The sequence below is a fragment of the Lolium rigidum genome, chromosome 1, assembly GCF_022539505.1.
Source record: "Lolium rigidum isolate FL_2022 chromosome 1, APGP_CSIRO_Lrig_0.1, whole genome shotgun sequence".
In the NCBI taxonomy this organism is placed as follows: Eukaryota; Viridiplantae; Streptophyta; class Magnoliopsida; order Poales; family Poaceae; genus Lolium; species Lolium rigidum.
Genome location: NC_061508.1, coordinates 235739622 through 235752152, shown reverse-complemented (window position 1 = coordinate 235752152; position 12531 = coordinate 235739622). Strand labels below are relative to the sequence as shown.

General features: G+C 43.5%; 1 long non-coding RNA gene across 1 annotated transcript; it reads right to left on the bottom strand.

Moving 5' to 3' along the window:
* Positions 1 to 1933: 1933 nt before the first annotated feature.
* On the bottom strand, positions 1934 to 10888 carry LOC124683339. Its single transcript, XR_006996640.1, has 4 exons — positions 10435 to 10888; positions 9763 to 10033; positions 7533 to 7661; positions 1934 to 2037 (listed from the first exon to the last, which is right to left on the bottom strand). It is a non-coding gene; the product is annotated as an uncharacterized LOC124683339 (long non-coding RNA).
* Between the last annotated feature and the right edge of the window lie 1643 nt (positions 10889 to 12531).

The window sequence follows — 12531 nt, the reverse complement described above, 5'->3', positions numbered from 1 at the left end:
GTGGACGAATCAGATTGCGCCACCTCAGCTAGCCGTTACACACTACCGCCCGCCTCTCGCCCGCTCTCGCCCGCCTCTCGCCCGCATCTCGCCCGCCTAGCGCCCGCCTACCGCCCGCTCTCGCCCGCCCTATCGCCCGCCCCTCTCTCGCCCCGCCCCGCCAACGCTGCCGCCTCGCTACCGCCCCTCTCTCGCCTCACTCTCGCCCCCAATGCAGGCATTAGCCGGGCGGTAGCGGGCGCTACCGCCGGGCGCCCGCGTCGTCGCCTGCCGCTTGCCTCTCGCCCCTCTTTCGCCCCGTCGCCGGCGTTAGCGCCCGCGCTGCCGCCCGCGTTGGCACCAGCCTTAGTGATATCCAACGTTTGAGTGTTTAAGTTGCCATACCTCAGTTCCTATGTGAGCTTATCTTATAGTTTATAGCCTTAATAACTGTGGGGAAACATCTCGGTTTTTTCTAAAAATTCTAAATCTTGAAGTTGGAGCTTTTATTTCTTCAGAGTTGTTTTTGTTAAGTGTTTCAACTTGAAATTCTGATTTTACACACCCAAGAGGGAACAACAAATAAAAGAAGGCAGGAGCTTCAAATTCATCATCTCTTATTGTGGAAAGAGTTTTATCCTGCAAAAGTAGTTCAATTGTCCATTTCTATAGTTACCACAGTTAGTTCTAAATAATGTGTATGCATAACCTATACCATGCATCACAACTTATTCTTTAGTTTGGTAGTTGATTACGCAAGGCTTCTGCAGGTCTGTTTAGTGTGCTAATCTACTGAGGATACTCTGTCCAATTGTTTGCTTGGGTAGTACTTCCGCAATTCCATCTATGTTTTTTTCTAAATATATTCCTTAAACATTATTTTATAGTGCTAACAGTCTAGGAAATGTGTGCTGCTTTGTAAAGAAACGATTCCCTCTAAGAAATTGCATCTGTAAAAAAAATAGTTTATGATTGCCAATATTAATGTGGCCTTGTTTTTTTTCTTGGCACATTAAGAAATATAAGCACATTTCAGAATCTCAGGTAGGTAACTGATTGGAACTATCAGGAACCACATGATCATGTTGTTTTTGTGGTTATCCCATTTACAGTTATATTATGTTTTAAAATGGAATTTGATCTGTAGCTGCATGGAAAAGCATCGACACAATGTGGGGCGATAATCCAGTCAAGAACAAAGTACCGAGCGCATATTAAATGCTATTTTGTTCTTTTTTTTGTTTACCTGTTTTCGTTGGATGAGGCATCCTGAAGTTGTTCCTAGAGATTTAGGAATTTACTCATCCCCAAAACGAAAACAAGGGGTAGGGCTAAGCCATTTTTCGATGGTCAATTTACTCTCTTGTATGACTATGACGTGTATTCAGATAAGAAGTGATGTTACTTTGCAGTTTTTTGTTTGTGATGTATGAAACCCGACGAGAATTCTCCTGGGGTTGCTCATCTGTTACCGTGCTCTGTTACTCTACTCAGACCAGCTTAGAGTTCATTTTGTTCTAAAGAGATGGTTCTGAGTTTGTGTGATTGTTCGCAATCATTAGTTAAAGTTTCGACAGTTTTACCACTGTATTTAATTGTAACCGTGATTTTTTTACTTTTGATGCTGAATTCTGAAACAATCCAGGTTCGATGTTGTTATTACAAATCCAGGTGTTGGGTTTTGATAGTTGTGTTGCATTAGTAATTTTCTATGGATTAGAGCCATATCAATATGTTTTGTTCACCTTTTCAGTTAGCATACGGGGTCCTGGAAGCTTCATCTGAATCTTTTATGTTTTTTCTATGAAGTTCTGCTGAATATTTTTGGTGTAAAAGTATTAATCAGAGTAAAACTTTGTAGTCAGTATTTTCAGATATTGACCATATACTCCACCAACTATTTCGGCGACAACATTTTTTAGTCTTGCACTGTCAGATTATGAAAAACTAGACCAAATGCTTGCTTTCCTCTAAGGCTCGCCATTGTGCACCCAACCCAGAAAATTTAGTTGATTCAATCTTCATCGTTCGATCAGCGTAGCTAATCCAAATAACCACCTGCAACAACATGGAAGAAGTAAGAACTTCAAGAAAAGCTAAAGTGTTTACCGCGACCAATCTAATAAACCACGCCATGCGATAACGCCATGCAGGCGGAGAGGCAAAGCTCGCGTGTTCGTCTAGTGTCTTTGTATGGGTTGCTTGTTGTCTACTACCACTCTCAGGTTTAATAAGGGGGGTACGTGCGCACCCCTAGATACCGTTGGATTTGCTTTGAGATTGTAGCAACACAGTTTGGATACTGACGGCAAGTAGATGGCGTGGAGTTTACTTTTCAACCTGACCCGGCCATCTATGAGCTTCTGACCGGCAAGAGCGCAAGCATGATCCAGTGTTGATCCGTACGTAGGAGAGGGACCTGGCCTGCTAGTTTGTCGCGTGGCGGTTAGTACCCACTACTACACAACAAAGCCCTGCATGCATACACATGAAAATTTCAATGCCAGCTTTTCATGAACGATACTCCTAAGCATCACTAGGTACTAACCACAAACTACGGAGTAGTACGTAGATAGCATGTAACACAGCAAACAGTAAAGCATCAAACAGTAAATATCGCATCTAGGAACTGGACCCTTTTTGCATTCCATAGCTTGTTTCAATGCCACCATGGTTCTCTGTCGGAGCTGCTGTTGAATCGCTAATCCGTTTGACAAGTCGAGAAAACATGGGCCAATATTATATGGAAAATAATGTTAATCAGCCGGACGATAGAGCCGTTGCCGCATCCACCATGTGACACACATCCCGTAGGAAAAAGTGGACATATCACATGCATGGGTCCCACCACTCCCCTTATCTTCTCCTCTCTTCCAGTAGCCTCCTGTTTCTTCTGCTTTTCCTCACGAGCGCCATGGGCCAGCTCCGATCTCCTGCCGTCGATGGACACGGCCTCCTCTTCCCCCACCACAACTCCGCTGCCTCCTCGTCCTCCAGCCCACGCACAGGAGCACTCCATAAATCTCGTCTCTCTCCGCCCTTTTTCTGCAATTAAGTGCCTCTCTTGCGTTGTGTGTGTCTCGCTGCAGGTGATGCCCGCCGCTACTGCAAGCCAGCGCCACCGCCTGCAAGTCCTTGATCCGTGTTGCTGCAAGCAGCCTCTCCATGGGTGTATGACATTGCTGCCGGCCGCAGGCGGCTCTGCTACCATGGATGTATAACGTTGCTGCCCATGGGAGGCAGCGCTGCTACCATGGGTGTACGAGGTTGCTGCCGACGGCAGGCTCCGTTGCTATCATGGGTATAAGGCGCTGCTACCCAGGGCCGGCCCTATGTTTTTCAGGGTCCTTGGGCGAAGTAAACAAAAAGGCCCCTTAAGACTAACATTTGTGTACGCATAATTAGATATATAACTATATGTATACGCCTAGTTTTACTTTATATGCATATCTGATAGAAATAATAATAAAAAGGTTGGAAAATATAACACGTATTTTCTACTAGTTTAATTATCTCAAATAATTAAAACCAAAGACTCCATTAACAACTGCGCTTCAATGCTTCGCAAGAATGCTTCTTCGCAGCACCGAATATCATTGGAGAATACTTATTCAAAACACCTCGTTGCGTTTCAATGAATTGATTATCTAGCTTTCTCTTTTTCGCAGCACGGAATAATTATTTTAGCATTATAACACCTATAATTATGAAGAAATTTACATGAAATTAGAACCCTAGTTAAATAAATAAGTCGTGACTTAGACGTTGAATTAGACAAGAAATTTAATCATAAACTCATGGAGGGGCGGCGGGCAGGTCGGACGGGGCGAGGAAATCTAAGAGACACAATCACATAGAGACAAGAGACACAAGATAAGGCAGCAAGACAGTCGAGCTAGGCGATTGGCGAGATGAGAGACGAACAGACGAGCGGTCAGGCAAGACGATCGACGAGACTAGAGACGAATAGACGGAACACTCAATCGACGTCTATGTTTTTCAAGAGAATCGATTGAGGGAAGCAGCCAAGCAGTGGCCTCGTGATCGTGGAAGACTGCCAATCGGAGTAGGATTGAACTGATCGGGACATGAGCTACTTTTACTTCTTGCATCTTTTCTAGCTGTCATGTTTGCTTATAGTCTTGTTTTACCTTTTTTCTTTTCAATCCATAATAAATAAAAGCCCCAATTTTAGGCCCCCCAACGGCCTGGGCCCTAGGCAGCCGCCCATGGCTGCCATGGGTCAGGGCCGGCCCTGCTGCTACCATGGGTGTACGAGGTTGCTGCTACGGACGGAGGGTGGCGCTCCTACCATGGGTGCACGAGGATACTGCTGCCAACGGCGGGCGGCGATGCTACCATGGGTGCACGAGGCTGCTCCTACCGACGGTGGGCCGTGGGCGGCACTGCTACCATGGGTGCACGAGTTTGATGGCGACGGCGGGCGGCGCTGCTACCCTGGGTTCATGAGGCTGATAGAGTATGTAGGAGTATTAATATTCCCTGGCAGCTTTATTTTGGCGGGAAGTCGGGAACCAAGACGCGGTAGAACCGTAGAAGGCTGTCGAGCTAATTATTGTGATACCTGGTGTGAGTTATCTGGCCGGTCAAAACAATGAGTCGTGTGTCACTTCGCTCGTGATTAAACAATAGAGAAGTGTTTCTAGTGTGTTTTTGCGCTAAAAACCAAAAAGGACATGCCATACGCTGGGATGTATGAGTTGTCGGTCAGTGCAAGGAAAAGAGCTAGCTGACTCGGTTAGACGGTGTTAGAATCGTGAGCACGCGGTGCACCTACCCATGTGATTACTAAGCTTCATTTGTTGCAACCTATGTGTAACTGGGGAAATATCATTTGTAACCCATATGAAACTGAAATAATCCATTTTGCAACTCATGTGCAATTAGAAAATTCTCATTTACAACCTATGTGCAACAGGAATTTTTTCAGTTGCGACCCATGTGCAACAGGTGAAATTTCACTTGCAACTTATGTCCAACTGAAAAAAATCAGTTGCAACCAATGTGCAACAAGGCAAAATTTCAGTTGCAACTTATGTGCGACTCAAAAAGTCTGAGTTGAAACACATCTGCAACACACGTGTAACTAGAAAGATCTCAGTTGCAACACATGTGCAACTAAAAATAATTACAACCCATGTGCAACCGAAAAACCCTTCGGTACAACTCATGTGTAACTTCTAGGACGTCGTTATTTACAAAGCAATCTAATGGTCTAGGACTTGATAGAGATCAAAACCACAAAACAAAACACGTTTCAAAAGGATTTGCAAAAACTAAATCAGAACACATAAAAGTATTTGCTCTCTTTCCATTTCAATGTGGCACTAGAGACACCTAGACTTGCACGGTAAAGTCATAGCGCAGGCATGGACCATTTCTTACGTTTGTGCAAAACCATAAGTACTAGCCCCTACGTTTGTGCAAAACCAGAAGTACTAGCTCATATTGTTTGCCACAAACAGCCCAAGGAAAAATAAACAAAATTTTCAGCTCTGCTCCCGAAAAGAGAAAGGAGACTCATATAGGGGTTGTCGTTGGTTTTGCCAACATAAGCCTGATTGAGAATGTAAGGTGAACATGAGCAGTAGACTGAACACCCACATAATCTCGATGTCCTCCGGAGGTTAGTTAGCCCAATCCAGCCCTCAGTCCAAATAAGGAAAGTATTCCCCCACGCTTTAACCGCGTCCAAAAGAGGAAAGGGACACCTCACGCAGGAATCAAGAATCGCATGACCAGCTGGGTCAAAGAGCGAAAGCTGTGTGCCTGGGTCACGCACCACCACCCCTTTCCACTAACAGGCTTTCTTTCATGCACATGGCGGTCAAGTAAAATAGATCTGCATGCTATTCTAAAAAAATCTGCATGCTCTCCCCCCTTCCCCACACCTTCTACAGCAAGGCCCCATGAAGAAAACCCATGTTGATGAAGTAAAAAAGAACTGCTGTAGCTTCCATGAACTATAACATGCCAAATAAGTTATCCAAGGTGCAACTTTATAACCTCAGCTGCAGAACTAGAGGGAAAACTGCCGGGTGCAAACAGAACATTGCCAAAATACAACTATGTCTGGTTCAACTATATAACCTCAGTCGTAAAAAACTGCGACACCAGGGTAAAGAATCTAGGAATACAACCATGATGCTTCTTTACAGGCAGAAAACATCTTAGTAGATTGCAATGGTACAAATTAGTACCATACTTGTGACAACCATCTAAACTTGATAGTGCATTGTTGGAAAAAGTTAACCCGGGTACTTGATAGTGCATTGTTGGAAAAAAATAATCATAGGAAAGACAGGAAATTCAATTGGAGATAAAACAAAACTAAGTAGCTTTCACTTAAACACGGTGTTCAAGCAACTTAGGTAGTTTTTTGGAAACCAACTCTAGAATTGTGTTAGAAACACATTAATTACTTCCAAAAGCCATGCTGAAGTTGGTTTTCTGACACTAGCTTAGTTGGTTCTACAATGGGCTTAAGTTGGCTCTTGAAAGTAATTAAGGTGTTCCTAGCTACGTAGTAAAAAGACAAGTTAAGCATGTCATCAGAAGCAGCTTAAATGCTTTCGGACTCCAACCGAAGAACACTGCAGGAATCAACTGAACTTAGGTACTACCAAAAAACTAACTAGACTATAAAACCCAACTTAAACATGCTAATGCAACCAACTTAATTCATTTCAGTACCCAACTTAAGCATATTGACAATACAACTTAATTAACCCGAGTAGCCAACTTGTGCATGTTTGCTCCAAAAAAGAAAAAGGAAACCAACTAGACTAAAAGACAACTTAAGCATGTTAAACCCAACTTAATTAATTTCGGTAGCCAACTTAGGCATGTTGCAATATCAACCAAAATAGCCAAGTTATGCATGTTGCTCCAAAATGAAAAGTAAAACTAACTAGACTACAAAACACAACTTAAAGCTGCTAGTGGAACCAACATGTTGCTCCAAAAAAGAAAATGAAATCCAACTAGGATATAAAACATAACTTAAACATACTGGAGGAACCAACTTAATTGATTTCAGTTCCCAACTTAGACCTATTGACAAAGGAAACTTAATTAAATCAGTGGCCAACTTATGCATGTTCCTCAAAAAAGAAAACCTAGATAGATTGTAGATACCCACACAACTTAAGCATACGGGAGGAATCAACTTAAGTAATTTGAGTACTCAACTAAGTATAACAAAGTGGCATACATGGGACAACAACGAAAGATGGAAGTTTGAAACCGAATTCATGTTGGCAGGGGTATACAACTCAAAAGCATAACTCCCAGATGCAACTTATCATAACATAGCATAAGCAAAAAAACTTTACATATAAGTTGTGTTCAACATATATGCAGGTAGACAAGAAGAAATTAATGAGAGTTGTGACACAAACTTGAATCTCCAAGGATTCCTACATAGCTACATACTAAAAGGTAGTTCCCCAGAGAAATCTCTTGCACAACAAAAGATTAACATGGTACTGACAAAAATATAAGTTCAAAGATATGCTTTCGAAACACAGTACCTTCGACTACTAGTAGCTTCAGAACACTAAGCATCTGTCATATCTGACTTTGTAAATAGTGTTGCCGCGTCAATGTAGGGATAATATTTTCCTCCCTTGATAATGCTGCCACCCCCGCACACTGATGTTCTTTCTGGAAAAAAAAATTCAACCATGTAAGAAAATGCATATGTTTTGCAGGAAAAATGCATGTTTCACTTATCTTGCATGACTAGGGATTGCGAAAACATTCAAAAACTAATATCATTTATCATGTTCCAGATGTCAGGTTTGGATCTGATTGCAAAAACATTCAAATGTGGATAATAAAAAACAGGGTAAGCAACTTATGATAAAGTGGAGCTTAAGTTAAATGGGATACACAGCTTAGGATAAAGTGGGAAGAAACTTAAGCTAAAGTGGCTAATCAATTCAACTTTGGTGAAGCTAGAAAACAACTTAAGCTGAAGTCGTCAAACAACTTAATGAAAAATGGTAAGCAACTTAGGAGGAACGGTAAAACAACTTAATCTAGAGTGGATAATCAACTTAATGAAATAGGTAAACCTGAGAATGGTTCTTGATAAACCGGGTGTAACAGTTTGGTTTTTGCACGTGGGCTTATTTTGTTTGGGTTGTAATGGCTGGCTCTGCAAAAGGTTTGGTTTAGTTCGGTTCCTCTAAAATCTGATTTGGTTGTGGTTAGGTATAGGTCCAACGGTTCCAGGTGTAAACAGGTCAAACCCATGGTTCCTAACCAGTTCCGGAAGTGGTTCCAGCTTTCCAGGCTGCGAAAAAGGTGGGCAGCTTGTCTCCGTCAACGGCGGCGAAAAAGGTGCAGAGCTTGTCGCCGCGGGGACCAGGCGGGAGCACGGAGCGGCGCCGTAGCGTCGCCGCCGGGCGTTTACAGCGCCGGCCCATGAGAACATGGAGTCGAACTACGGCCTGGCTGCGTCCAAGATGGTGGTGAAAAGATGGGGTTCAATCCCGGCACGGGCCTCGGCAAGGATGGGCAGGGGTCGCCGCGCCGTTGCGTCCAAGATGGTGGCGAAGATGGGGTTCAATCCCGGCACGGGCCTCGGCAAGAACGGGCAGGGGGTGGGAGCGCCGCTGCAGGGCGTCTCGCGCCCCGTACACGCCACGCTCGGCAGCGTCTCGGAGCACACCCCTTCTTTGAAGGCAAGGAGAACCTTCCCCTGCCTCCAGCGCCCGCCTCAGGCGATGGAGGTCACGCAGGCCGTCGACGTCCGGACCAGGTCCAGGGCCGCTGCCGTCGCCAAGAGGACCAGGAGGCCGCTATTGCCATCGCCTCTTACGGCCGCAGCTGCTGATTCGGCCATCGCCGACGGCAGCGAGAGCGGCAGGAGCTCCTACCTCAAGCTGCGCAACCGCATGCTCTTCATGGCGCCACTGCTGCCATCCAACCCGGAGCCGGCTCATGATTCGGAGGCTGGATATGGGGCGCCTCTTCCGGCTGGCCTCTCGCGTTGCTCCAGCACGGCGTCGTTGGTGGACGCCTCGTTGGCGGCGTAGGACAGGAGCCTGCCGTGCCGCTCCGACGCTGCTGAGGTGCGCTGTCCAGCGACGCTCACTCCAGAAACGCTGCTCTACAGATTACGGGAAGGAATCCCAGCTCGCGTGCATCGCCTACGAATACGCGCGTCCCCTGCTGATCACGTTCCACGTCTTGCAGCTGAGTCAAACTTGACTCTGGAACAGTTGCTGCTTATAGCATAATTGGTTCTCAAACCACTTGAGCAAATGGTTTTAACCCGTGGGTGTGCACTGAGTTTAGTTCAGTTTGGGGAAAAGTAAACTTGGTTTGGTTTTGGTTGGGCTGGTAACAACATTGAATGGTTTCAGTTTGGGTATAGTTCTCATCAACGGTAGCGCGGGTCTGGTTGAGTTATGGTTTAGGTAGCCGACCTCAAGTTTAGAAATAGGATAAACAATTTAGGATAAAATGGAAAGAAACTTAAGCTAAAGTGGTTAATCAATTTAATGAAAAGGAACAAGAAAGTTTATTAAACTTGAAAACAACTTAAGCTAAAGCTTGAATCTACTTAATGAAACATGATAAGCAACTTAGTGCAGTTTATTTGCAGCAAATTCTCAAACTCTGAGACCAAGGATAGCACAGTTATTTAATACCAACAAAAAACAATAGGATTTGGAGAGAATCTGGAAGTACCAAATCTCAATCCGTATGTAACAACTTAGTTGCATCGTGGATACAGCTAGAGAGGCATACCTCGGACAAAAGGACGCAAATATTACATACATAAGGGACCTAACCCCCATGGACAAAGAACACTTCTCTTTTGCATACAAAGTTCAGGTAGTTTCAGACATTTCTTTGTCCTCGTCAACTCCATACATCTTCGCCTCTTCCTTGTTCTGCCCTGATTATTGCTAGAGCTTGCTTCATTGTCTGGATTACCAATGGCTTCAACAAAAGTACTGACCCTCTTAGATAAATCTATGCATAGCTCCCTGAGCATGATAGAAATCCAATTTTTCCTCTGCACAATCATATAGAAGACAAGAAGGAGAAAAGGATCAGAATGTGAGTTTTAAGAACGAAACCAAATTTTGTTGTTGTGTCGTTTTTTGTAGCAATCTTCTTACACTAGAAAAAAACCTAGCTAGACTGACCAGATAGCAATTTGAGCATGTTGAATAGAAAACAACTTAATTACTTTTAATAGCAAATTTAAGCATGTTACCTAGGCAAATTAAAGAAACCAGTAGGCAACTTATGCATGTTGTTCTAGGCGGTAAACAACAGCTTGAGCTTACTAAGCGCAAAAGCAACTTAATTACTTTAGTAGCCAACTTTATCATGTTGACCAAAGCAACTTAATTAAGCTAGTATCCAACTTATGCATGTTGTTCAAGGGAAAAGAACCCTAGCTAGACTTACCAGCTAGCAATTTGACCATGTTGAACAAAAAGCAACTTAATTACTTTCAATAGCCAACTTAATTAAATCAGTAGCCAATTTATGTATGCTGTTCAAGGAAAAAAAAAAGCATAGTTAGATTGTAAGAAAACAACTTGAGCATGCTGGCAGAACCAGGTTAAGTACTTTTAGTGCTCAACTTAAGGAATGTTAATAAAACAACTTAATTAAAACATTAGCCCACTTATGCATGTTGGTCAAACAAAAAATGCACCTTGAGCATTTTTTTAACCTTTGCACTTGCACCTTAAGCATGTTGACAAGGAAACTAATTAAACCAGTGGACAATTTATACATGTTGCAAAAAAAACCACCAGATAGATTATAGCAGTACGCAACAACTAAAGCATGATGGACGAATCAACTTAATTTATTTCAGTACACATCTTAAGCATACTGATAGCACAATTTCAGCATAGTGATAAAAAAGGTTAGAGAAAGACGTTAAGAGCTAGGTGGATAGTGACCCTCTTCCTAGAGCCTAGCCTGCTCATGCATAGCCTAGGCGTTTTGTTCTATTGTGGGTCAGTAGTTGGACTTTGTGATATATATCTTTAAGTAGAACATATAAAGTAATGCGAAGAAATAATAATAAACTATTTTTGAACTACTTGATGATATCCACTTCACTTTATCCAGCTTTGAAGTATCAACTAGACTCCTCCTATACTCCAATCCTACATCGTCTGACTTCGTCTTAAGGACATTCTCTCTTTTTTTTTTGAAACGGAGGCAAAAGCTTTGCCTCATCCATTAATTAAGAAGAGGGTGCTCGGTTTTTAGGAGAAAACCGAGCGAAAACCTACAACAACCGGGCCAAGCTCACACAAACAACACACCCACATAGATCACAAAGCGACACCAACAAACACTCAACACGACACTCCAACGCCGCGCCAAAAAGGACAAGCCACGACATTGTGAGGCACTCGTCAACCAACTACGGATCTAGGGAAGGCAACAACTAAGGTGGCGAGAAAGTCGCAAACCTCTCTAGCGACGATAGCTCCGGGCACCGTTGGCACCAACCCAGCCTTAGCAACCCCATCACCAATAGGAACCACCTGACTGCCGGACTCAGCTGAGGGAGAGACTGCAACGTCAACATCACCACACTTCTCCAAGGCAAGTGGCTGACACGATGGAGAAGCCACATCCAAGAACTCATGTGAACCAGGCCTCACTTCCTCGACGGGAGGAGGCGTAAGCACACCACCACACAACTCCAGGAGCTCAGGCATGATCTGCATGACCGGCGACGAGCACACCCTAGCACGAGGAGAGAAACACCCATGAAGACCCGCTTCGCTCGCACCCACTTTGCCAACATCAGGCAGAACCAAAGACTCGGCAGGAGTCCGGGAGAGCCTACCCAACACAGCTTCCGCCCGCTCTAGGAAGCCACCAATAGCTAGCATTCACTCATGTTGCGGATACATTCACTCAGACATCCTACAAACAATGAAACAAACAAAAAAAATGGTTCAATAATTGACATCAATATTGAACACAAGAAGGGACCAAACCTATCGAAGTTTGGAGTCCAGACCACAAGACAAGATGTGTCCAACTAGCCACGAATCCAGATCATAAAAAGGCAACAATGCACGAGTTGGAACAAACCAAAAAATGCCACGCTTCTGTATTTCACTAGTCATCTTTCATTAGTTTTGTACGATACAAGTGGAACAGAACAATAGTGTCTACCCAAAAGCATAATGATCATAAAATTCATAACAATGATCAAGTAGTGCATATTCTGGTAATGCATTTGGAAAAAAGACAGCTGATTTGAATTTAGAGTAGGTATATTTTCATCACACAGGCAGTTTGAATATTTTCTTTGTATGAAGTTTTTGAACAAAAAAAGCATATACACATTGAAGTAGTAAAATATATGTCTACTCACAATTTTCATGACTTTGTCTACTTTGGAAACACCTAGCATTACTTCTTTATAGCTGAAGTAGAGCTTAGTTAATTAGTGCAACAATGGTTTGAGGCCACACGTGCATCCAGAAGAGTAGCAGTTCAAACTTATGCTAATGTCCTTGATCA